We start from the raw sequence: 27726 nt of genomic DNA, 5'->3' as shown, positions 1-27726 counted from the left end.
GGCGGGGGGGAGGGCAAGGAATACTCACCGGGAGAAGTACATGAATGCTACCAGGTATGGAAATGACTTCACATGCTTGACCAGGTCAGGACAACCACCTGTTCCAGGAACCAGCACACAGCAGGAGGCAGGGGCGGGGTGCTGACTGACGTCAGGATGGTCATCAGTTAAGGCCAGTCTCTAAGGGGGCTTTGCAGAAAGCAATCTCCGTTCTGGCCCGGGGCCAGCTTGCGGGACAGACAGTGCTCATGTCAGGGAACAGCCTCCCCTGCACACGAGTGGCTGGAATTCTTACCGTACTTCTAGGTCCCCACGGGGTGCTCAGGAAGCCCTGGTTTGTGGGAAAAGACTTGGAACAACACAAACAAGAGACTAGAAAGAAATGTCACCAAATTCTGGCAAAAGTCTCTCTGGGAATGAGATTATGGATGACTTTGTTGTCTTGTGATTTCCCCCTCCCCACCTTCCCCCACTCCCCACCCGAAACTCTCAGCTTGGAAGAGTATTATGCCACGCTTCTCTAATTCTATGATGCTCTGAACGTTGAGATGACTTGTCAACTGGACAGCATTGTTTCAGAGGAAAGAAGGAAATCCTACCACATGAAATTGTAAGATTTCTCCAGATTTCAGCAAAGTTCAAGTCTAAGGGGAAGGTGTCTTAGCATCAAGGAAATGCATTTGTAATCAAGTACTCAAGGTGGCGGTCCGCAGGGGGAGAGGATGATAAAATTTATTTTCAAAAGGAAAAGGGATACATTGAAAATTTTATAACTTTTTGGAACCAGCTTAATTCTGCCTGCACACACCTGACTGGCCTGGTTTACTTGAAAATAAATACAATACCTGGGCCGTCTGGGTCCTAATGCCCCAGCATCTCTGTGCTGGGGCTTGGGGATCTATATGTTAAGCTGACAGGGCAGATCCTTGCACCTGTGCTGAAATCAAACTCCTTCTTACTTTCTGTCTCATCTTACAGATCAGAAATCTGAGTCCACGGGGCGGGGGGGCGGTCATTAGGACCCTCCTGCTCGAGTGGTATGAGCAGCCAGTTGTTTCCTTCACCCCAACGGGTCTTCCTCATCTCTTGCCCCAGCCCTTCTCCCCATCTTGCTCTGTCCGCCTGGAGCTGTTTCGTCCTTCTCTCCCTAAGGGAGTTTCCCCTGTTTCTCATTAAGGAGACCCTGTGTATTTTTGTCTCTTTGAGGACTGAGTTCTATTGTCAGCAAATAACTTTAAATAGAAAAAGCATGGCCCAAAATTAAACTGGGAAGCAGAAAATAAATAGGAAGGGGTGGGTGGAGAGTCCAGCCTGCTCTTGCGTGAAGAGGGTGGGCTCTGAGCCTCCTCTCCCACATCTCAGAGATGGAGGTCCGAGCAGCCACCTCCCGGTGCCGTGAGGACCCGATGAGAAATGCAGGCCACGCACCGCGTACAGAGCATCTACGTGGCCATCACCGTCCGGAGTCACTAGCCATGCGTGCTGCTTTGCATTTTGAGATCATCATCTGGAGAGAGTGTCCAGGGACCCAAAGTCCTCCAGTTGACATTTCCCAACCAAGAGCCATTTTAAAACACGCTGTCTGCTGTCATTATTTTTAATAGGTACAACTTGAAGAACATCCCTCCACCGCCTTCTACCCCGATCCAACTGTTCAGGGCTGAGAGGGATCTTCGAAAGCCTAACTCAGATCTCATGATTCTCCAGCTCCAACACTTGCCAAAGCGCCCCATTGTCTACAAAACATAGCTCAACAGCCAGCTTCAGAGGCCTCCAGGGGAGAAGCCACAATGACTTCAAATGTCAAGTTTCATCTTCCTCGACCTTCCTCCCACCCTCTGCCCAGCCACACAGAGCTGCCCCTCGGTTCCCCAAAGACACATTCACTCCTTTTCCCCTTCTAAGTGGAAGTCAGGTGCAGGGAGCCTTAGCTCCAGCCACACTCGTTACTGGTCAGAATGAAGCCCCTCCTTTGTTTTATTCTTTGTCCCTTTCATTCTCCATCCTTAACTCTAATTCTTCTCCATACCAGGACCCCCCTCAGACACGTGTGGTATATGTCTTTAAATATGCACATGTCCTTGAGAAGGTGCAATGTTGCTTTTTGTGTGTAGGGTGTTATTAATATTATTGTTCATTGCCCTTTTCACTCAACACTATGTTTTAAGATTTAGCCTCCATGTGTGTGCAACCGTTGCTTCTGACTCCTGAGTAGTCTGTCACAGCGGGCATCCTCCACGCCTTCCCCGCCTGTTCCCCTGGGGTTGGAGGGATCGGTTACCTCTAACTCCCCATAAAAAACCTCTGGACCACTGGTGATGCAAGAGAACTGAACAAAAGTTTCTACTTATTGCATAAGCCAGCCATCCCTTAGTGACAAATGGCAGATGCTCAACTCAGACACAAGGACAAACACATAAGACAAAGTGTGGATTTATTAGCCAGAAGAAAGCTTTGAAATGAAGGGTGGCATCTAGGAACTCCTCTCACAGGCCTGTCTCTTTTATGAGGACACAAAATATCCTCCCCAGAACCCTCCCTACAGCTTCCCCTTCCATCTCCCTGGGCAGCCATGGCCACGCAGCCACTCCCCTAGGTAAGGAAAGTGGGGACATCAGTATTAATTACACGTTCATCTCCAGCCTCCCTGGTGAGAGTCAGCAAAGGAGAAGGGGGTAAGATTGGGCTCCTGGGTGATCAGCCCAGGGCTGCCTTTCTACCGCATAGAATTTTGGCAAAAACTTGGGTTTGCACCCTAGCTGGTTTGGTTCAGTGGATAGAGCATGGGCCTGCGGACTGAAGGGTCCTGGGTTCAATTCCGGTCAAGGGCACATGCCCGGGTTGTGGGCTTGATCCCCAGTATGGGGCGTGCAGGAGGTAGCTGATCAATGATTCTCTCTCATCATTGATGTTTCTATCTCTCCCTCTCCCTTCTTCTCTGAAATCAATAAAAATATATTTCAAACAAGCAAACAAAAACTTGGGTTTGCTAATAGCACTCTGAAGGCCCCAAGCATTTTATGCAATAATCTTTATTGTCACTCACGACCTATTAAGAGAAAAAAAATATTGAAAGGGGCAATAATACTTTACATTTGTTTAACAACAGACTTTTCAAAGGCAGAGAGAACAGGAAATATTAAATGAGCACAGGCCCCCAGACCACCGATACCTACCTGCCGGCCCTTCTCCTCTGGTGACCATGTCAGTCGGGCTGAGCAGACTCTGCCAGGCCACTCAGGATCTCCATGCTACACATCCTGTGTTCGTTGTCCTGGTCTTATATTTATTTGAATCCCTGTTAGCATTCATGTTATTTTAGTTGACCAGTCAACCCCTCCCATCTTGCTACATGGTCCTGCTCTGACTCTTGAAGTTCTGTAGCCCTGGCTGCTCCTCCTCCACCTCGTAGCCAAATGCAGACTGACTGACTGACTGGGGACTCACAGCCAAGCCCTTGTCTCCTCCCCATTCCACCATGTATCCCAGCGCTTTCAATCTTGACATGTAGCCACATTGCCCAGAGGACCTGTTAATACACACATGGCTGGGGGTCTCACCCCATAGTGTCTGATTCCATACATCTGGGATGACACCTGAACATTCGTACTTCTAACAAGGTGATGGTGATGATGCTGGTCCTGGGACCACACCTGGAGAGCCAGTCACTGTGGCAACCAGCATTCAGAGCTTTGGTTCTTGGCCTTGACTGCGCATTGGAACCTCTGGGAGAGCCTTAAAATACGGATGCCTAGGCCCTATCCCCAAGGGATTCCGGTTTTAATTATTTGCATTATATCTTGGGTATCTAGAGTTTTATAAACCTCCCTAGGTGATTCCACTCTTACCCAAAGTTGAGAGCCACTGGTTTGGCTCTCCTAACTCCTAAATGCTCATTCCTCCTAGATGTATATTTCAGACTCGTCTTCCGAGTTACTGCCCAGGGTATCCAGTTACTCACTCACTTGGATGATTTGCAAGCACCTCAGTGTTAACACATCTGAAGGGGAACATGCTATATCTTTATCTGCCCCATCTGAGCAGACTGCAACCACAGTAAGTCTCACTTAACATCATGGATAGGTTTTGTGACTTGAAGCAAAAAGACCTATAACAAAACCAAATTACCATTGGCTAATTGATAGAAACAAGAATTAGGTTCCTACGACATCTCATCAACATCATAACAAAGTGACTTTGAATAAAATGATGTTATCAAAGACCTGCTGTATATCCCTCTAGTTGTCCAGGCAAAAAATCCTTAGCGTTATCCTTGATTTTTCTCTCCCCTTCGAGCCCCACGTGCAATCCTTGGTTATACCCTGTCAGTTCCACCTCCAGAGCATGTCCCCCAGTTCTGTTCTTCTCTCCACCTGCACGGCTAACACCCGGGCAGGACACCCAACTCTCCCCTGGGTGGTGTCGGCAGCATCTTCACCTCATCTACTCCCTCACCAATGTACTCTCCAGACAGCGGCCAGAATGGTCCCTGAACATCATAAACCAAACCATGGCTCACTCCTACAACACTTCTCCTCTCCCTTGGCATAAGGTCTCAGCCCCTGCCCCCTTCCCAGCCTGATCTATTCCACTCTCTCCCGGCTTATGGGCTCCAACCATAACACTCCTCCTTCTGTCCCGGCTTAAACACATTTGGCTGTTTCTTGCATTTGTTGTTCCATCCACCTGCTCTTCTATTTCCCTGGGTCTCTGCTTGCCCAGCGCCATCTCATCCTTTAGGGCTGTTTTTGTGTTATCTCTCTGAAAATTATAACCCTGACCCAACTGTTATTCTTTAACATCACAATCTTTATCCTTCTCAGCACCTACAAGCCTGCAATTCTTTGATTTGTAAATTGACTGGTTCTTTGGCTTTCCCACTAGATTCCCTGAGGGCAGACACTGTGTCTTATTTACAGCTGGAGTCTCTGTGCCTGGAAGAGTGAAAGAGACAGAAGGAAAGATACAGGTATGGGGGGGGGGGGGGGTGGGGAGAAGAGAGAAAAATGGGAGGAAGGTCTGGCAATACTCTGAGTTCATAAACTACCCACCACACCTTCCGTGCTTCTACCCAAGAAATGTTCAAATCGGAGGTTAGATCTCGGGTCTCCAGCTTGGTAGCTCGGAACTGCTTCCGCGAAGACGGGAAGATGTGAAAATGCCTTAAGTTCTTTGAGAGCAGCAACCATGGCTTGTTTACTCTTTTAACTCTGGTGAGTATACAGACCTGGCCCTGAGCAGGAGTTCAATATGTTTCACGGATGCTTTGAATGGCATTTACCTGAAGGAACTCTGATTGTCTGGTCTCAGTGTCCCCATTAAAAGCGGCAAGTGGTTCTGATATCCCTGCCACAGAGCTGCTGCCACCCCAAGGAGCCCACGCTGGAGGAAGGGCTGGTGGCCACCTCCACCTAACGGGGATTGCTCAGCTGCCCTCACCATCGCTCAGCCCCAAATTTCCCAGGTGGTCCCGGTGGACCAGCCTATCCCAGCAGCGGGAGCATACCTCCCCCCCTCCCCCGTGTGAGCAGGAGGATCTCACTGTCTTCACTAGCACATAGTTAATCCCCCAGGGGCTTCCTCTAATTAAACCCAAAACCACAATTATAGCTGTATCAAAACATGTGCACATGGTGCTGCTTACAAGGGACAGATTTACAAGGTGTTAACAACTCCAGAGGCAGTCCTGCCCCAGCACCAAGTGCTACAAATCACCAAAATTGCAACCAAATGAGTCACTGGGGCTCCAGATATAATATCCAGGGAGGCCGGCTGGGTGGTTCTTAGAAACTTGTGAGGATGGTTTAAAACACTCTAAAGATACTCCTGCCACAGGGCCTTTGCACTTATGGTTTATACTTAAGTTGTCTCATCTTGGAGCAGGGTCCAAGTTGGGTCCTGAGTCATTTTACCATGTCTCCATTAGAGTTTGTATCGAGTAAAACTGCTATGTGGTGCGACAAAATATTCCAGGCTTTTCTTCCAGGCCCTCATTTCCTGCCTCAGACCCAGAACAGCCATTTCTCTGAGTCCTGGTTCCTTTTAAATGTTATTTCAAGACCACTATCTGAATGCTAGAGATGCTCATTGATACTAGTCGGGTCATTATATCTAGTCCTTGTCAGTGGACAGAGAGCTATCCTGTTCTCTGTTCATGCTGGTATTTTCAATTTTAGCTAAGAACTCAGGTTGTTTATTAAATTTCTTTTCAATATTTTTGTATCTTTTTTCTTACACACTGACAATTCTAGTTCTTAATGGCACAGGGGATGATAGCAATAGTCCATAATTAGTCATTTGCTTGACCCATGCTACACATACAACTGTCTTAAATTAATAATACTAATACTATCACCATTATCTGCTCATTTTATCTGCTCATCTGAGTTCAGATTGAAAATTTTTGCATATGTTTTTAAATCCCCATTTTTAAGTTTACACAATTAGATATAAAACCTTTAATGCTACATGCTCTTCCTTTCAAACATCACCTAGTCATGGGTCTATGAAGAAGTAAGTGTATATGAATGCTTGCCACCAGCCTTTATTTGTACATCTTTCTATTTATTTTTATCTGAAGCTCATTTCTAATAGATTCTTCAGGAAAGGATCAGGAAAACAGTATTCTTCAAATTCTTGTATGTTGTTAACAGTTTATGCCCTTTGTATTTGAAAGTCAGTTTTGATGAATATAAAATCCTTGGTTATTGTTTTCTTTCCTTGAGTATCTTAAATATGTGGCTCCATTTTCCTCTACCATAAAACGTTGCTTTCAAAAAAATCTGATGGCAATCTAAAGTCTTTCTTTATGAAAGGACTTTTTTGGCCTAGTTACTCATCTTTTGTTTATTTTTCTTTAAAGTATAGTAATTTTACTGGAATATGTCTTGGTCAATCCAGGTCAATATTATCAGGTGTGTAGTGTCCTCTTTCAATATATAATTTCAATTTTGTTTTTTGATTCAAGAAAGTTTTTTTGAATTGTAGTTTTTAGTATTTATTCTGTTTGGCGTTTTCCTTTGCTTTTCCCCCTTAGGCACTCTTATTATCCAAATGATATGTCTTCTTTGCCTACCAATGTCACTTTTTCTTGAAAATTTTTATGCTCTTCTTCATTTCTTTTTAATCATTTAAGAACTTCCTCATTCTCACCTTCTTTATTTATTGTGTTGATTCACTCTGTTCCTGATAGGTTAGACTTCACTTTTTAATGGTGTTCCTTTTATTTCTAAATGTAATTTCTGAGTTTTCACTGATGTCTTTTAGCTCGATTGGAAGGCGTACATTGCAGTTCTAGTCTACTTTATGAATATGTTTCTCTGAAGTGCTTTGGTTATCTGTAGAGACCTTATGATCTAGATTTTTTAAAAAAAATACTTTTTTTTGTATGGCATTTGACCTTGATACTTTTCTGAGGCTAATTTTTATGTTAAATTCATTTACCTGGATGTTTTAGGAAGAGACCATTTAGAATAATCCCACAATTCAGGTGAACTTTTTGAAATTCTTAGAGCTCCCTTTTTTGTTGTTTTTGTATAATGTCCAACAAATATGATGGCTTGCTTCCTGAGTCTGGTTCCCTCCCCAGCTTTAGTGGGGACCTTTTTTTCATTTTATCTGCTCATCTCTGTCCTGCTCAGTTTTATTCCTGTTAGCATTGGGGTTTACTTTATCTTCAGTGTCTGTCAGACGCATATTGCTTACGTTGGCTTCTTCTGGCACAGACTTAACAGCCCACAGATTTTGAGAGTATCGATGGTTTCCCCACAGTGTGCTTATGCTTAGAGTTAAAGGGAACACTTTGTTGCTGAGTTTTGCTGTAATTGTTGTCCATGGGTTTTGGTTTGCTATCTATCTGCTATGAGTATTTTTATGTGGGGGATTAGGAAAATCCAAAAACCGTGCTTCTATCCTTGCTGCTATCTTCCCAGAATTTTCCTAAGAATTTTTTAAATTTAGGTTGGACCAAATTCAAACCTGAGTCTTTCACTTAAGACGATAAGATGAACATCAGAAATAGGCGGTGGTTGTGGTCGTGGTAGTGACTGATGCTGCTGTTGCTATTGTATTTTAAAAGAGAATATTAAATATTTTCAAATAGTTGTCAACCTTTAATAATAGCAAGATTGCAAATAGAAGTTCAGCTTTCTGACTCCTCTGGAAAAACTGGAAGTTCTGTGTACACTGGGCTTACATGGCAACAGTGGGCTGGTCTGTACAGTGGTGACCCCATCCCAAGGGTATGTGTTCGCTCCAATCACCACAGCCCCATTCCAACTGGCTTCACTTAGTTATGTATCTGCTTGACCCCATAGGCTTTTGAGTTTGGCGTCCCTGAACTATGGGGACTCGGGGTATGTTAATTTCCTACAACCGGTATAACAAAGTCCCACAAACTAGGTGGCTTGAAACAAGAGAAATTTACTGTCTCGCAGTTCTGGAGACCAGAAGTCTGAAAGCAAGGTGTCAATGGGACCTTACTCCCTTCAAAGGCACTAGGGAAGGGTCTGTCCCAGGCCTGTCCTAGGTTCTGACAGTTCCCTGGCTTGTGGCAGCAGAGCTCCAGCCTTCACGTGGTCTACCTGTGAGTATATCTGTATCCAAATTGTCCCCCCTTTTACAAAGACAACAGTTACCTAGATTAGAGGCCCACCCTACTCCAGTATGACCTCATCTTAGCTAACTACATCTGCAGTGACCCCTATTTCCAAATAAGGTCACATTCTGAAGTACTTAGGGTTAGGACTTCAACCCATGATTTGAGGGGGTGGGGTGCAACTTAACCTACAACACTGCATTTCCCCAGTTTCTCTTTGGGAGAGAATCCATAGGCCCAATGTCCTTTGAGCCTCCAGAAAACTCAAATCCATGCCTACATCTCTCCAATCATTTGGAGGGGAAACATATGCCCACTGAGAGTGTAACATGTGATCTGTGTTTCTCCAGGCAGTGTTGAGGGTCCCTGATCAGCCTCTTGCTAAACCAGATGGGGAGAAATCCCCAGATGAAACTGGTAAGGGAGGGCGAGCAGGCAGACGTGAGCAGCATGCTTTCCTCATAGAGCTGGAGCCAACACCAGTGCATACTGCAAATTAACCTTACTTCACTTACTTTTCTTTGATCAGAGAATGGCCCATTGAGTCAAACCCAGAAACGGCAAGGGGTCCAGCCAAGCTACATAGAGAGATGGGGAGCTGAACCCTTCTGGTTCCAAATCATAGTCCAGAGTCATCACATCATATGAATCAGCCTTAAAGTATGAATTCTAGAAGAGAACTTTTTGGCAGGTCCATTCAAGGCAGACCCGTAACCTTGATGATGTTTATTGGAAACAATCCTCACTCCCCTGAATTCAGCACCCAGCTGAACTGCCCAGCTGTGCCCTCTACCACAATCCTGAAGTATTGTATCACTATGGTATGGTTTGGCCAGATGCACCAACATCTGGTCTTTTATTGACTCCATATTTTTCTTTTTGACTATTTTTTCTTTCTGTAAATAAATATCTTAAAATGTGTTATGTTCTGTGACTTTAAGTGAAATGATATATAACAAAACCAGTTTTACCATGTTAGTTGTTACAAACAAGAGTTAAGTTCCTATGGCATCTCATCAATGTTATAACAAAACAACATTGAATGAAATAACATTATTCAAGGACCTGCTGTATTTAAATAGATATATTTTAAAATTTAGAAATCATATCACAACTATAAATAAAAACGCAGTACCCTTGTTATGACTCGAAGGTGTCTTTAAAAGTTAATACTCTAAAAACTAAATAATGTCATAAAATTCTTGCTAGATGCTCTTGCCTACCTGAAAAATTTGAACCTGAAACAATCTTTTTGTTAAAAAAAAAAATGATTAGCAAGTGATGGAGAGATGTTAAAAACATATTAGCACCTTCCTCAAGTTATCATCTGGACTAATGAAGGGCTGGAGTTGAACTAACACTCCCCCTGTGTGATTCAGTGCTTTTCAGAACTCTGCTGAGTCCTGCATAGGTCCTCCCTAAGGTACTCCATCCTCACTTGAGGAGACACTGAAGCAATGGAAAAGAACTGGAGGGAAATGCATTAGTGTCGCTAAGTCACTTCCTTCTATCAATCAGAAGTTGATGTGTAAAAACCACCCCAAAGCTCATTGGCTTAAAGCAACATTTATTATTGTAGCTCGTGCAACTTTGGATCAGCTGGAACTCTGTTGCTTTTAGCTGGATTTGATCATGTGACTATGTGCTGGGTGGGGCTTTGCATAAGACATTATATGCTTTTAAAATATTCAAGATTCTCATATTTTTTTGTTATATACTTCTAGGACTCAACAACTAGTCAATGTAACTACATTTCCAAAGAATCTGTGTTTATATTTCTACTAGAGGCCCGGTGCACAAAATTCATGCATTGGGGGGGGGGGGGCCTCAGCCTGGCCTGCACCCTCTCGCAATCCAGGACCCCTCGGGGGATGTCCAACTGCAGGTTTAGGCAGGAATTCCTGCGGGATCGGGCCTAAACTGGAAGTTAGATATCCCTGTCACAATTCAGAACCACTGGCTCCTAACCGCTCACCTGCCTGCCTGATGGCCCCTAAATGCCTCTGCCTTGGCCCCCGCCGCTGTGACTTCATCCAGAAGGATGTCCGGAATGACGCCCGAAAGGTCATTTGGCTGTCTGGTCTAATTAGCATATTATGCTTTTATTATTATAGATGATTCTCTGGGTTTGTTTCCAAGGTTCAAAGACTTGGAATATTAACTGAAGGAAGTTTCCCTTTACTTTTTATAACCTTTATCCTATTTCCTCATGCAGAATAAAGTCTATTTTAGTGAAAGTTCCATGTGCCCTTGAAAAGGATGTGCTTTATGCTGTTGTTGGGTTGAGTATTCTATGTATGTCAATTAAATACAGTTGTTTGATGGTGTTGTTCAGTTCTATATCCTTGCTGATTTTATGTCTGCTAATTCTATTGGTTACTGAGAGAGCAGTATTGAAGGCTTCAAAAATAATCATGGATTTATCTATTCACTTTTCAGTTTGCCAGTTTTATTCCTGTATATTAAAGCTATTTTGTTATATACACTTTAGAATTGTTTTGTCTTCTTAGTGAATAGACCCAATTATTATTATGTAATGTTTCTCTTTATCCATAGTAATTTTCTTGGCTCTGAAATTCACTTTGATATTAATATAGTCACTGATACATGTGGCTTTCTTATGATTAATGCTTGCACGGTATATAATTTTTCATCCTCTCAATTTTAACCTGCCTATTTATCATATTTCAAGTAAATTTCTTGTGGACAGCATTCAGTTGGGTCATTTTAAAAAATCTCATTTTGGCTATTTCTGACTTTTGATTGGTATGTTTAGACCATTTACATTTAATGTATATATTGATATGTTTGGAGTTAAGTCTACCATTTTATTTCTATTTCTTCCCTCTATTTTTTTATTCTACTGTTCTTCCTTTCCTGGACTTTCTTTTATGTTTGGTTATTTGGACATGTTTTAGTATTCCATTTTAATTTTTTGTATATTTTTACTGTATGTATTTGTATAGTTATGTTTAGTAGCTGCTCTATTGATTACAGTATATGCTTAATTTGTTACAGTCTATATAGAACCAATATTTTATCACTTCAAGAGAAATTTAGAAACCTTGCCATCATATATATGTTTACCCTTCTCATTTATGTTATAGTTGTCTTATATATTACATTTACATATATTAACATTTCCAACAGACAATGTTCAAAGTTTCACTTTTAGTTGTCAAAATATTTTTAAAAACCCAAGAGAAAAAAAAATGGCCCATTATTTTTACTAAGATATTTACCATTTTATGGCCTGTTATTAACATTTATGTTGCTCTTCTTTCATTCCCAACCTTCCAAGTTCCCTACCATTCCCTCTGTTTAAAGAACTTCCTTTGGCAATTCTCTGAAAGCAGACTTAATGGTTATGAATTATCTTACCTGGCAATGTCTTTATTTACCTCCATTCCTGAAGGTTATTTCTTCTAGGTATAGAATTCTGAGTTGACAGTTCTTTTCTTCCAGCACCTTACACATGTTGTTTTATTTCCTTCTCATGTAAAATCTGATGTAAAATCTGCAGCCAAAAATGGCAAAGTATTATAGAGGAATGTCATACAGTTAATAAAAATAGTGTTATTTTTTTCTGGATTTTGTATTGTTTGTAGTATTTGTTAGCTTTTTAAAATTTGTGATTTATTTTCATTTTCTTCTTTCATTCAAAATAAATATTTACATTCATACTTAAATATATTTTCTTATTTCTTTTCTTCTTTTAAAAGAGGGTCACTCAAAATGGTGTAGCTTTGACCTCACACAAATTAGAACAAGCCCTAGCCTTCCATGCCTTCAAGGAGATACCAGGTATTGGCTGAGTCCCAGCCAGATCCCTCCTTCTTGGCATAGTACATATATAGCTGAAAAATCTGTAGGAGGTGCCTAGACAGACAGGTAGCCTCCCACAGATTCCCACACGTCAGAGAATCAAGGTGAGCCAAGCACCTGAAAGAGGCAGGGGTGGAGCACCAAAAGCCAACAGTCCCAATTGGAAATCAGAATCAGGTGGGCATATGAGGATCAGCCAGCATGGCCGCAGGACTAGATGCATAACATGAAGGACTAGATGCTCCCTCCCATCTTATGTGAGCCCCTTAGGATTTAGACATAGCCCAGCAGAAAAGAAGAATATTAAACAGACTGAGATTTCAACCTCAGTCTCTCCTCCTCCTCCTCCTCTCTCCCACCTCTGCCCTGCCATTCAGATCTTGCCCCTGTTAAACCCACAATAGGCCAGCACACCCTAGCCCAGCCTCAGGGCCTTTGCACTTCCTGTTCCTTCACTCAGATGGATCCTTCTTCCTTGGGTCTTCATGAGCTTCATTCCTTCACATCTTCCGAGTCTCTTCATAAAGGCTGCCTCCTGGGGCATGTCCTCTGAACACCCTGGATAAAATAACACTCATTCTCCATCACTACATATTTCTTCCCTACTGCCTGCTTTTCCTTCAGAACACTTCTCACCACTAATGACATTCTCTCGACATTCTCTCGTATATTTATTTGCTTTTCACCTGTCTCTTCTACTGGAATGCAAATTAGCTTCCATAGTGGCAGAGACTTTTATCTGACATGTCAAGGTTATATTCCTACCCCTTAAGAAAAGAAAATACCTGGTACCCAGGTGCCCTTGAGACACAATTGTTGAATGACTTAACTAATCAATCAAATCCCAGCAACCTATACGAATGGAAGTTAATAAATAAATTTATATAAGGAAAAAGAAAGTTATATTTCCTGCAATTTGGACCTGGATCATCTATGCTTAGTGCTTAGGCCAGCCGTGGGCAAACTACGGCCCGCGGGCCAGATCCGGCCGGTTTGAAATGAATAAAACTAAAAAAAAAAAAGACCGTACCCTTTTATGTAATGATGTTTACTTTGAATTTATATTAGTTCACACAAACACTCCATCCATGCTTTTGTTCCGGCCCTCCGGTCCAGTTTAAGAACCCATTGTGGCCCTCGAGTCAAAAAGTTTGCCCACCCCTGGCTTAGGCTGGTTTTTAAGAGTCTTGCTGAGTGTAAAATTCTATAATCTGCCCTGCATTGGTTTCAAAGTTTCTATAATACTGTGATTCTCTGTGTCTGTGTCAAAGATCATAGACATCCCAACCTTGGTGGCTCTGGACAGCTCACCCTGAAATAGAAAGCTGGATTTTAATGACTCCAAGATGTACAGGATAAGCCAAGGGCACCCAGCTTGATTCACACAGCAGTTCCAGCTCGGAGGGATAATTGGAAAGATTATCACCAGGAAATTGTTTACAGGACAAGCAAGCTCCAGACACAGCCATCACCACCCCCAGCCTCGCCTGGTTTTTATTTCATGTAAGGGATTTTCTGAGCAGAGGAAAGGGTATAACCCTGCTTAGTTCGGTGGGCTTACATAGCTCCAGAGACAAAAAGGGGGCACCCAGGGAGGTCAGGGATGTCCAGGCCATCGTGAGCCATTGGGTGCCCATGAGGCTATATGATGGTTCTGGCCCTGGGCCCGCACACCCATGTGCCCATGGGGGCCAGGCAGATGACGTAAATAAGCAAAGATGGACAGATAGAAGCCAAGGCAGACAGGACATCCATATCCCTTCTTAAGTGGGCAGCTCTGACCAATTTTTGCCAAACAGGGATGCCAATGTGGCCAGATTTTTTGATTTCTCATTAAAAGCCAGAAATCCAAATTTGTATGTGAAATTTCCCAATTTTAAATTTTGGCAACAGAATCAAAAAATTTTAAAGCACTATTTTCTCATTAATATTTCCATGTAACAAACCACTCCAATTGTAGTGACGTAAAGCAGACCTTTATTAGGCCCATGGATTGTCTGTGTCAGAAGTCTGGATGGGGCACAGTGGGGACGGCTTGACTCTGCTCCACAGACTGGGGCTTCAGCTGGGAAGATTCAAATGGCCGGGGCTAGAATCATCTGGGAGCTTCTCTGCTCACATAGCTGGTCCCCAGGCTGGGATGACTCAAAGGCTGGGCTCAGCTGGACTGTCCACTGGAGCGCCTACATGTGGCTTCTCCATGTGGCCTGGGCTTTTCACACCATGCCCTGGGTTCTGGGGCAGAGTGCCCAGAGAGCCAGCAATGCATAGGCAGACAGGGAGCATTGAACATCCAGAGAGGGAGCATTCAAGGATGGCCTTTTATGATGGCCTTTCAGTCTCATAGTGTCACTTCCACTTACTCTGCTGGTCAAAGTAGCCACAGACCCACGCAGATTTAAGGGAAAGAATACACAGACTTTCTTTTTTTTTTTTTTTTTAGTATATCTTTTGATTTCAGAGAGGGAGAGAGAGACAGAAACATCAATGATGAGAGAGAATCACTGATTGGCTGCATCCTACACACCCCTACTGAGGATCAAGCCCACAACCCAGGCATGTGCCCTTGACCAGAATCAAACCTGGGACCCTTCAGTCCACAGGCCGATGCTCTATCCGCTGAGCCAAACAAGCCAGGGCTACACAGACTTCTTGATGGAAGGAGTGTCAGAGAATTTACATCCATTTATATGCACCGTGTGGCCATGCCAAATGGGTCTGCAGGCTGGATTTGGCCAGAATGTTGCTGGCAGCACCTCTCAAGGGCAGAAGTGAAGGAAGACCTGGCTTACACGGTGGAGTGAAGACTAGCACTAACATCCCCAGGGCAGAGATATGGGTGTGGAGCCAAGAGCAGATGGCTGTCTGCCAGGGAGGACTTCCCTTAGAACACACAGCCAAGTCAGACCTGGTCCAGACCCCAATCCACACACCATCACGGTGCCTGCTCACCACCATCCTTTCCCTGTGCACAGGCTCAGGTCCATCCCAAGCCACAGCCTGACCCAGAGCACATCCTCAGCATGGCTGAGGCATCCACTTCCTCATGGACCCAGACCCCCAACCATTTTCTCTCCTTCCTTCTTAGGAGAATCTTTCTTAAGTCCTGGGGCATAGAAGGCTGATTCCACTCCTTCTCTGAAACCTGACATATGTGCCTCTGGTGCCCAAGTGCTCCCAAGAGGGAAATTCCTTCCTGACTGATCAATTACCTTCCCAAAGGCAATCCCAGGGGGACTGCACAGAAAAGGGTGTGCAAGGGAAGAGGGAACACAGACCATAAGAATTGTACTCTCGACTGGTGCAGCCACTATGGAAGACAGTATGGAGTTTCCTCAAAAAACTGAAAATGGAACTCCCATTTGACCCTGTGATCCCTCTTCTAGGAATATATCCCAAGAAACCAGAAACACCAATCAGAAAGGATATATGCACCCCTATGTTCATAGCAGCACAATTCACCATAGCTAAGATCTGGAAACAGCCTAAGTGCCCATCAGTAGATGAATGGATTAGAAAACTGTGGTACATCTACACGATGGAATACTGTGCTGCTCTAAAAAGGAAGGAACTCTTACCATTTGCAACGGCATGGATGGAACTGGAGAGCATTATGCTAAGTGAAATAAGCCAGTCAATGAAGGAAAAATACCACATGATCTCACTCATTCATGGATAATAGAGACCATTATAAACTTTTGAACAATAATAGATACAGAGGCAGAGCTGCCTCAAACAGATTGTCAAACTGCAGCGGGAAGGCCGGGGAGGGTTGGGGGATGGGAGGTAAGGGGGTAAGAGATCAACCAAAGGACTTGTATGCATGCATATAAGCATAACCAATAGACATAAGACACTGGGGGATAGGGGAGGCTAGGGGACTGTCTAGGGCAGGGGTGGGGGGGGAATGGACACATATGTAATACCCTTTGTATTACTTTAAGCAATTAAAAAAAATTATAAAAAATAAAACAGAAAGAAAAAAAAAGAATTGTACTCTCGGCCTCTTTATATATCCATTCTTTCATGCATCACAATGACCTTTGGGAAGCAATGGTTTCCATTTAAGAGATGAGCAAATTGAGTTTCACAGAAAGTACATAACTTGCCCAGGGTCACTCAAGCAAATGGGTGGGTTCATAGCAGGTGGAACCATGGGATTGGCTCTGAACAACACTTGTGTGTGGGGCAAGAGATCAGCCTGCTTAGAGTGGAGGAGGTGGGTTAGGGAGAAATGTGGTCGCCCAATGGGGCCCAGACTATGAAGAGACTTTAAGACCTATAGAGGATCCTCAACTTGATGAGTCAGGCAATAGGAAACCACTCAATATTCTTGAGCTGAAGGGTGACTACTAATTAAGGCCAGTGATGATGCAAGCAATTCCTTACAGAGTGTCTTATTTTGCAGATCTTCTTTTCCATGACTTTCCTCACCTGATTTCCACCCAATGTGATTAGGCTCCCCATTTTCCAGATAAGCAAAGTAAGAGTCCCAGAAATTACAATATGCCAAGGCCTCCTGTCTCCCCACCCCAGTCAGTGAGAGGCAGTGGAGACTGCCTGGTACCGGACTTCTGCCATTATGGCCACCTAGCATCACTCCCCTGTCCAATCTTCTCCTTTTGGGAGCTCTCCCTTCCATCTCTGACTCCAGTGATTTTAGTGGGGCTGTCAGTCGTTCGTTCCTATAGGGGGTGGGCACAAGGCCAGGCTGACCAATCAGAATCCTTCTCATGGATGCGAGGGGAGAGACAGTCTCCGTGTTTTCTGTAGGGATACCAACGATGAGAATCATGTAAACCTGGGGCCTCTGGCAACCATCTTTACTGCCATATGGGGATTCCTGCGTGAGGATGAAGCCAACAGAGAGAACAGCTGGGCAGAGAGGTAGATGGAGGGAGACTGCCCTAATGACACCAATGAGAGGCCCCAGATTCAGCCAAGCCTTGCCTCTCCATTGTGAGAGCCACTTGGACTTACTTTGCTACTTGTACTGAAAGCAGCCCTGACGCACAGATTTAGGGGTTAGTTATGATGCACTTCAAGTTTTAGAACCACTGGTCCACGCAGCCCACGTTGGTCCCTTTCCTCCGACCAGCTATTAGCTCAGAGAGACATCGGACAAAATTCTGGACAGAGATGTGAGGGGAATCTGTAGGGAGGGAGCATCTGGGAAATGTGTACATTCGTAATAAGAGACGTAGGATGAAAGGTTGACCCATTAAGATGCTTTTGGTTTCAAGCGAAAGAAAATCCGGTTACTAGGAGCTTAAATAAATAGGGGTTTTATTTTCCTCACTTTCTAAACTTCTAAAAGTAGGCAGTGCCTAGCATTGCTTCGATGGCTCAGCAATGCCTGTGGCTTTCTTGGTCTTTCCCTCCGAGCCCAGGATGGTTGCCACAGATCAGGTGTCACATCATGTCCCAGTCAGGAGGAAGCAAGCACTCTCTGTCCCTCTTATTGGGGAAAGTGGAGGCTTCCACGTATGTCTCATTGGCCAGAATTGGCACACGGGCACCTCTGGCAGCAAGGGAGGCTGGGAAATTCGGTTTTTCCAACCTTTATAGTGGAGGCAGGCAAAGAAGGCTGGGGATGATGTCGGATGGGCAAATCCACAGCGTCTTCTCGCTGAGTTGAGTTCCAGCTGAGAAGTTCCTGACAGGAAGTGTTACCTGCTTCTTCCTCGGGAGTTGGGGGATTAATAAAATGGTTCGGGAGTCAGGCTCAGCTTTGGTACGCAGATAAAATGAGGCTCCAACTTAGCTGGTACAGATTTCTCCGAGATGTCTGTCCGCTTATCTTAACGGTCTGTTTTTCACAGAATCATACTTCCTGGAATATCAGAAGGATGGGCACCCAGAATTTACCATAAGAAGTGAACAGGATAGAGCAGTTCGGGTTCAGAAGTGGTCTGTCACTTTCATGCTGCGTGAACTTGGACAAGTGGCTCTACCTTTCTGAGCCTCAGTTTCTTCATCTGTGAAATGGAGCTAATGCGAGTCCTTGTCTCCCCCCAGAGAGGTTATGAGGGTGAAATGAGATCAACCATATGAAGCAATGAGCTCTGTGCAGTATATAAGGTAGGTGCTCCGTGAACTGGTACCTATTAAGGTCATTATCATCAGTTATTTTAGCACAGAACTAGTGTCGTAGAGTTGAGGAAGTTGCTGTTCAGATGTCAGGACATGAAAAACTAATGGGCAGGTTTCTTATTACACCTGCATTAACAATATGCAGAATTAAATTCTCATTGGCACGTCAGTCAGCCTCATCATAAGCATGAACATGGTACCCTTGAGTGGAGGCGAGGGTGCCTTCCCTCTTAGCTACTTTATCAGAAGCTCAAGCCAAATGGAGGAGGGGAGGCCAGTGACTGTCCCTCCTCCCAGGATGGATGGAGGTGGCAGCATTCTGAGCTGCCCTCCACACTTCCTGACATTTGTGGTTTAATCAAGTCCCATTAATCCCTCCCAGTTTCAAAGCCCGACACAGGAACCACAGACTCCCACGGCCTCTGACGGGAATCGTGGGGCTAAAGCCAAGGCGAACGCTTTGAAAGGTAATTAGTGTCCTTTGAATCCAGCGCTCTTTGATTTTGCTTCCTGGCTTTAAACGGTCACAGGAGATTTTGCGGCAGGGGAAAACATAAAGGCAGCATCAGGAGTTCCTTACTGGCTTTCTGCTGCCTCTCAAATCCGGCCTAAGAGAGAACACTTGTGCATATGTTCAAGGGTGGATGAATTGTTGAGTTGTATGGGGGGGTGTGGGGGGAGGATACTCATTCATTTAGGCTCACACACTGTACACCAAGCACCAATTCTAAGCACTGGATATACAGTTTTCATTGATCATTCAATCATTAATTCATCTCCGTGCCAGACACTGAGCTAGGCCCCAGGGCTGTAAACTTGTTTAGTGAAAGAGGCAAACAATAAACAATAAATAAAAATAATTGCTGTTGGGAATAAAGTACCCACAATTAATTAAACTGGTGTTCATTCAAAGAAGAGAGCAGGGAATGTCTTTACAATGGCTGGTTAGGGAAGATCACTCTGAGAAGAGACAGTGCCAGTGGACATCATGATATATACAAGCCAGTCATTTAATACAGGATCATAGAGGGTAACTCATTGATACAGGTTTGCACTGGTTGCCATGGCAACCCATAGACCATTACCAGCTCTGTTTGTGGAAAGCTTAAGGAAGCTTTTTTTTTTTTTTCTTAAAGGAGTCAATACAGGCTACATTTGCTGTTGTAACAACTCTGTCTCAAACCGAAGGGGGAATTTTGGCCCACACATCTAACATGGCTTGGCTGTGGCGCTGACCACACCACCATTCTCACTCCAGGACTCAGTTACTATGGCAGAAGGAAAGAGAGAATTCTGGGGAGCCTGAACCTGCTGTTAAATGTTCCAAGCCTGAAAGAGACATGTGTTATTTGTACCCACAAATTACTGACCAGATCTTGTCACATAGCCTCAACCCAACCACAGGGAAGTACCATCCCAGGTTTCATGCCCAGGAGAACCAGATGTGTTTGGTGAACAGTGTAAAGGCCGGCGTTACTGAGTAACTGGACTAAGCCCTGAAGCAGAGAAACAGGACATGCGAATTGTGGACAGAAGGAGAATGTGCAAGGACCAAAGGACTAAAACAGTCTGAAGTGTTCGGGTAGGTAGAGTGCTAGCAGGAAATAGAGCTGAAAAGATAGTCACAAACCCTATATGAGAGATACTATTATTATCTCCATTTTTGAGATGAGAAAATTGAACCCATGTGGTCTGATCTCAGTGTCTACATTCTTCATTTCTATGCCATATTGTCTATAAGGTGGGGAAGGGCCAGATTACAAAAGATCTTTAATGACAAACTAAGGAGTTTGTCAGGCCAGGCAGCCACATTTACAAGCTGTGGTGGTTGTAGTTGTTGAAAATATGTATATTTTATCTGCATATTAAATATACAGAAATAGTATTCTCCCCTTGGTTCTTCTTAAAATGGGAGGCCCTCTTAGTGTATCTTTTCTTTGCCCTCTTTTAATACAGATGAGATCACAGAGATATATTTCTCTTCAGTAAGGAAACAGACCACGGATAATTATTAATGATCACTAAAAATCGTTTCCTTGTAAAAATGGTAGGGAATGTGGTAACCAGAAAGAATCATGTTCACCACTATCCTTTTGTAACATGTAGAAATGTTGGATCATTTAGATATTTTAGAGATTTTGTGAAATGTCCCAATTTAAAAATATTGACTTAAAGCATGGTGCAAAATACACCTGTAGATCAAATGCTCAGGGGAGCATGAGTATGCATCCTCCACATGGCAGCCAGTCTCTCAGATGGCCTCAATGATCCCATCTCCTGATACCTATTCTCTTGCATCATCCTTTCATATATTTATACTACAAAATATATTTTATTTTTAATTTAACTTGCTAAAGGGAAAAATTTGATTAACAGCACAAAATGATGTTATGCAAATTGAATAATTCGTTGCTGGCCTGAGGCTTGCCTTGTTTTACACTTAGTAGAATTTACATTGTTTTCACAAACAGCGGATATCAATATTTAAAGGAATTTATAATGGCCTGTTCAAATAGGCAATCATCTTGGTGGCAAACTTTCGTTGAAACCTTACATAACTCAAGCTTTATTAAAAAGCCAACGTAATTGAAAAATAGGTTCTCCCTGTAAAGGCTTAAGTAACCAAAGCTTGAAACAGTTAATTTAAAAGTAAGCAAGCGAAACAACAAAGCCCCTGCAGCAGACCCTGCTGAAATACTTTTAAAAATCTAAATGAGCTCACCTGGTGTGGCTCAGTGGCTGAGCATTGACCTGTGAACCAGGAGGTCACAGTTCATTTCCCAATCAAGGCACACGCCGGGGTTGCGGGCTCGATCCCCAGTAGGGGACGTGCAGGAGGCAGCCGATCAATGATTCTCTCTCATCATTGATGTTTCTGTCTCCCTCTCCCTTCCTCTCTGAAATTAATTTAAACAAATAAATAAATAATCTAAACGAGCTTAATCTTTTCAAAAGTTATTTTTGCTTAAAAGCTATAAAATCAGTCATCTTAAATCTACAAAGAAGGGGGGTCTTTATGGCACCATCTCTTTAGAACCTCCTCTTTTTCATCAAATTTGGCCACAAACAAATTTCTTTGCGCCCTTGTTTTCAGATGCCTCTTGCAGAAAAGGCCAAGTACAAACATGGAAGAGTAACTGCCTAGGCAAGCAGGAAAGTGTTCCGAACTATCATGCAAATAACATGGAGTTCTGGGTTAATCTCTGGAACTCCATCTGAACCATGACTATGACTTTGAATGGGATCTAGAACGGGAACTTGAAGCTCTTCTGGGTGGCGGGACACACAAGGAGCCTTCGAGGGTGGAGCAGGTAGGGGAGGTTTGGCACGAGACTGGCTCCTCGATCTAGATTTTTACTTTATATCACCTTTTCCATCTTCTTCGGGGGAATGATCGAGAACGAGACCTGCGTGGAGACCTGTTTCGAGAGTGCAATGGGAGGCCTCATCGGCCTTGGGCTTCGCTTTGCTCTTTGATCTAGATTTCCGGCCTTTTGCCAGAGACCGTGAACGACCTTTGCTCAGAGACCTGGATCAGGAACAACTTTTTGAGATACTGTGCCATCTGCTGCGGCTGCTCGACTCGTGACCTTGATCTGCTTCCAGTGTAAACCACCTAAGTTTAGTTCGTGCTTTATCTTTAATGAGCCTAATATTTTTGCCATTTGTTTCTGTGCCACCCAGTTTATCCAAAGCAAGCTTCATGTGAGAGTAGGAGCCGGACTCAGTTTGACCCCTTCGTTTGCGAGTTCTTTGTGAGCATCTGCATAGGTTACTTCGCCGGTTTATCTCATGAAACGCTTTAAATCTTGCCAACTGTAACGACTAGAAAGATTTCACCCTAAGCCTGAATTCCGTTCCAACAGGTGGGCCGTATTTGTCTCTTCCCGCCGCTCTCTGCCTGCTGTATCCTGCTCCACCCCGCGGTCCGGCGTCGGTAGCTGTAGCCATGGAGACAGCGCCCTGTGCTCCGTGATCACGCACCGCAGAGGTTCTTGCGGTTCATCTGTACAGGGCGTAGGGAGTCCTCCAACTCCACGAAGCAGTACCCATTTTTAAGGTCTATTTCGAGGAGTTGGCCATCGTCACTGAAAAGGCGCTGGATGTCCTTCTCCCATGGAGACGTGGCGTATCTGTGGCTGGAGATCCCCACTCCCCCCCCACCCCCCACCCCCACACACACACACCTGCCACCACCACCGCCAGGGCTGACCACAGGCAGAAGCCGCGGTCCAGTACTGGGTGGCAGGAGCCCAAACCCCACTTCACAGGACAGCCGCGGCCAAGTCCAGCCCACAATGACTCCAGCCTTTCCTGTATTGAATCAGGGTTGGCCGATGTGAGCAGTAGAATGCGGCAGAGGTGACAGCGTATGGATTCTGAATCTAGCTCACAAAGGCAGTGAGATTCTACCTTGTTCTTTTAAATCACTCGGGGGAGAGCAGCCACCATGGCATGAGGTCACTCAAGCTCTCCTGCGTTGAGGCCCATGTACAGAGGAACGGAAGCCCCCAGCCTACAGCCAGCACTGACTGGCCAGCCTCCTGAGTGAGCCTCTTGAATGAGAATCCTTCAGCCCCAAGTCAAGCCTTCAGATGAGTGCAGCCCCAGCAAGCCCCTAACTGGAACCTCATGAAAGACCCTGAACTAGAACCACCTGGCTGCGCTTTCAAATTCCTGACCCATAGAAACCATGAGAGATAACAAATGATTAGTATTGTGTTAATCCAGGGTTTAGCAAACTTTTATATAAAGAGAGTAAAAATATTTTAGCCTTTTTGGACCACATAGTCTCTGTTCAAACTATTTAGCTCTGTACAAGTAGCCATAGGTTATACGTAAACAAATAGGCATGGCCGTGTTCCAATAAAACTTTATTTACAAAACCAAACGGTGGGCCAGGGTTAGCCTGAGGACTACAGTTAGCAGACCTTTGAGGACAATGGTTTGCAAAGCCACTTCGTTTTGTGATTTTTTTAATGCTATGATATAGAACTAACCCACTCCCTGGATTTGTGGAGTGACCTGAATAAACACCTCACATTTCAGACAAAGCACACTGTCGGTGATTTGGACACCAGTAGAAACTCCTGGCAGGGCAAGCATAAAAAGGCAATGGTCCCAGGAAGAGATGATGAGCCAGGCTTGAGTGGGAGCTGTATGGACCCAGGTGATGGCATACATGTCTTTTGTGCTTCCTGCCAATTAACGGCACAAGAATGATATTAAAGCCGTAATGGAAACCTTTCCCTTGAATTCTCCCTGCACTGTCTAGTGCTGACTTTAAGCTGTCCGAATAATGAGCAAATGGGACAGTGCTGAGCAAAGTGGCATGGGGCACGCTCTTAAGCTCTTAATGAGACTGCCAACATCAACTGAGCCATGAGCCTAGAATAAAGAAACACCCCAAGGAGGGTCCTGGGAACACTGCCTGTCACCCAGTCTCTGCCCCTTCTGTGTGTCCTCTGCAGCCTGTTCCTCACAGCTCCTCTGAGGACCCAGTTCCCACCTGTGCTAGGATCAAGGTTGCAGCTGGGCCAGTGCACAGCCTGCGATAGACCTGAGCCTGAAACATCTGTACATGTGGGGATAGGGCAGCAGAGGGAGCAAGATGCTCGGGAGCTGGGGAGTGTGGGGGCGGGATGGAGAGGCAGAGGATGGAAAATTCAGGAAAGAAGGAGAAAAAAGGAAAGGGGAGGGAAGATAGAATCAAATAGGCTAGATACAGCGTACACAACATTTCAGAATCTGGCTTCTCTCCTGGCCCATCCCTGTGGATCCCATTCTATAGCAACCTAGGTAGCTCCAGCCTTTGGTCCCAGGGCTGCACAGAATAGTGACAGTCTTCCAGAAATCCCAGCAGCAGTTTGGGGGTTCACTCTAATTGGCTCTCAGTGCCCACATGCCCAAGCAATCACTGTGACTAAGCAATACCTAAGTCCAGTGCTCCATCCCCAGTCGTCCTGGACGGAGGGAAGGAAACCAGGGCATTTTCCAGGAGAAAAGGGAATGGATACTGGGAGGGTGGAGTCACAAACCATGAATGCCCCCTTTAGAATGCACTGGCTGGTCAAGGATTTCCTTTCCGATCCCTTCCTTGTACAAAAGGAGAGATCAGGCTCAGAGAGGGGAGGGATGTGCCTATTGTCAGTCAGCTTGTGAGTGGTGCTATGGACTGAATGTCTGTGAGCCTCTAAAACTGGTAGTTAAAGCTCTAACCTCTAACAGGAGGGTATTAGGAGGTGAATGAAGCCTTTGGGAGGTGATTAGGTTTATATGAGGTCATGGGGGCAGAGCCCCACAGTGGGATTAGTGTCCTGGAAAGAAGAGGAAGAGTCCAGTGCCCTCTCTCTCTTACTGCCACCTGACAAAGCCTGGGCAAGATTCTAGGCCCTGCTCTCTGGCAACGGTCTCCTCAGGGGCAAGACCAAAAGAGCCAGGCCCCCAGGGAGCCAGTGGGTCTGAGGCCACCAGTTAAGATGTCCAGGGCGGGGGCTGTGAGGTCTTGCACAAGGGCTTGAAGTATGGGCTGAGTTTGTATGTGTGGAAAGCAGGGAGGAGGACAGGGGTTTCCTCAAAGGGAGTTCTCTCTCCCGGCTCTCTCTCCTTTGAGAACCTAACAGTCTGGTGGCAGAATAAGACAGGTAGGCAGACAGTTGCCAGAGTGTGACCGAGTTATTATGGGACAAGCATTTAGAGAGGGTATAGGGCCCTCGCCCAGCTTGGGGAGATCAAGGAGGCTTCCTGGTGGCAGTGATGTTTACGCTGAATTTTGAAAGATGAGCACCAGTTAGCGAGGAAGAGAGGAAAGGCCTTCCCGGTGATGGGCACATCATGTACAAAGCCATAGAAACACAAAAGCTCATGATGTGGTTGCAAAACAGTTCCTTATCACTAGATGTGCCAGAGAAAAGTGGGCAATGAGGCTGGGGATGTAAGCAGGTGCTGATGGCACAAACTGTGTCTGAAGCTGGCCAGGGCCCTAACTTTATTCCCCTAGCTCTGGGGGAACAGGGAAGGGTGGATTGTAAGATGGGCAGTCACCGCTCATAAATAAGCAAGTGGCTTTGATCTTGGGAGGGCTGGAAGTGGCACAGGTATGTAAATCAGGACTGCTGGTTGTAGGGGGCAGAAGTTGGCCAACTCAGACCACCTTGGCCCACAGCACAGTTTGGTAAGGATCCTGGGATGACTTGTGTTATCCATCCAAGTTGTGTGAAAAGTCTGTGGGGAGATGACTGTGTAACTTGGTACTTTCCTTCTGGAAGACAGTTGAGCAATATGAGCTAAAGCCTAAAACATACATATTCTTCAAATTTCAAATTGTACTTCTAAGAATTTATCCTAAGAAAATTAGTAAGGATGAGGGCAAAGATTTCGCCTCCAGGATGTTCATTGCAACACTATATAGGAAATAGCTGGAAACCATCTGGCTGTCCAACACTGAGTCTGGTTTGGAGATCTGATGATGGACTATTCTTTATGCATTTGATCTGCTGCTGTGGTGAAGATTGACAGTTCCCAGATGTTTGTCTATGGGCCAAAGCTGCTCAGTAAAAAGTTTTTGCTAGTCTATGGCAAACTCAGAAAAATAAGAATAGCAAAAAGATGTTCATAAAACTTTTTTTTTCCTGTAACATTATCTCCATTTTACTTCTTTGGCCTGATGATGATGATAATGGATAAGTTTTTACTTCTTTCCAAACTGCACATAACAAAATATTATTAACTAGAGGCCCAGTGCACGAATTCGTGCACCAGGGGGGTCCCTAGGCCTGGCCTGCAGGATCGGGCCAAAACCAGCTCTCTGACATCCCCCGAGGGGTCCCGGATTGCAAGAGGGTGCAGGCCAGGCCAAGGGACCTCACAGGTGCACGATCAGGGCCATGGAGGAATATGGGAGATTGGCCAGACAGGGAGGGACCATGGGAGGGCTCCAGGGAGTGTCTGGTCCATCTCGCTCAGTCTCAATTGGCCTGACTCCAGCAGCAAGCTAACCTACCAGTTGGAGTGTCTGCCCCCTGGTGGTCAGTGCATGTCATAGTGAGCAGTTGAGCAGCCTTAGCATATCATTAGCATATTACGCTTTGATTGGTTGAACAGCAGACTGGATGGCCAGACACTTAGCATATTAGGCTTTTATTATATAGGATGGTGGCATAAACAAATAGGAGCTTATTTTTCCATGTTAAAAGAAGTCTGGAGATAGTGATCGCTGGGGACGTTTCAGTGCTCACCAATGTTAGGCAGATAGGAGTCTCTGTGATTCTTCCCCTCAGGTCCCAAGAAAGTTGCCGCTGTTCTTGGCATTATATCCATGGGTCAAGGTAGGAAGAAGGGGGATGAGATGGTACCAATGACTTTTTGTTTTTTACAGGAAAGCAAAAGCATTCTCAGAAGTCTCCAGCAGACTTCCTCAATGTGTCATTAGCTAAAGTAGGTCACAAGGCCACTCTTAGCTGCAAGAAAGTCTAGGAAATCAATAATCTGGCAAAAGGAAATGAGATTACCATGTTGGGCTTACTAATGATGATTAATTGTCTGGGAGTGAGTGCATGGCCCCTCAAATAACACCAAGAAAAAAGGGGTAGGGGGGTAGGAAACAACTGTTGAGAGGGGAGCGAGCCATGCCTGCCACACTTGATGAAAAAATAGTTGGTAACTCTAGATTTTTGGAAGGTAGAATTTACTAGCCCATGAAATGGTAAAGACTAGGGACCAGTGGAATAAGATGACTGGTTTTCAAATCAGATTCCTGTGTTGCCCAGAGTTATGTAGAGGCTGCTGTTGGGTGAGAAAGTGGCAAGAAGGGATGGAGGTACTAGCCCCCAATCTTTCTTCAGCCCAAGCACTTACACATTTATCTGAATATCATATTGAGTGTCCCATAAAATTCCACTTGATGTATGTGTATATGTATATGTATGCTTGTGTATATCTTTATACATATATATATATATTGATACATGTGTACTTTAGATAGATGATAGATAGATAGATCTAGTAAGATAGGCAGCAGTTATTTCAAACTGGTGACTCTTGGAGCCCAAGTCATTATTTAAAATCTCTTTGACTTTTAAATGTCTACACTGGCTATCTATTACTCCACAGATTCAAACATTTCTGATATTTTTAAGATCACAATTCACATATTTATATTAATTCTTATGTAAATTAGTTTACCCTATACTCACACATTTACATTCATTTTA

At 44.5% G+C, this 27726-nt stretch overlaps 1 pseudogene; it reads right to left on the bottom strand.

The window, feature by feature from the left end:
* Positions 1-21740: 21740 nt before the first annotated feature.
* On the bottom strand, positions 21741-26402 carry LOC118657522 (annotated as a pseudogene).
* Between the last annotated feature and the right edge of the window lie 1324 nt (positions 26403-27726).

This window comes from Myotis myotis, unplaced genomic scaffold (genome assembly GCF_014108235.1).
Source record: "Myotis myotis isolate mMyoMyo1 unplaced genomic scaffold, mMyoMyo1.p scaffold_m19_p_58, whole genome shotgun sequence".
NCBI lineage: Eukaryota > Metazoa > Chordata > Mammalia > Chiroptera > Vespertilionidae > Myotis > Myotis myotis.
Note: the sequence above shows the minus strand (reverse complement) of the source record. Positions and strands in the feature narration are given on the sequence as shown.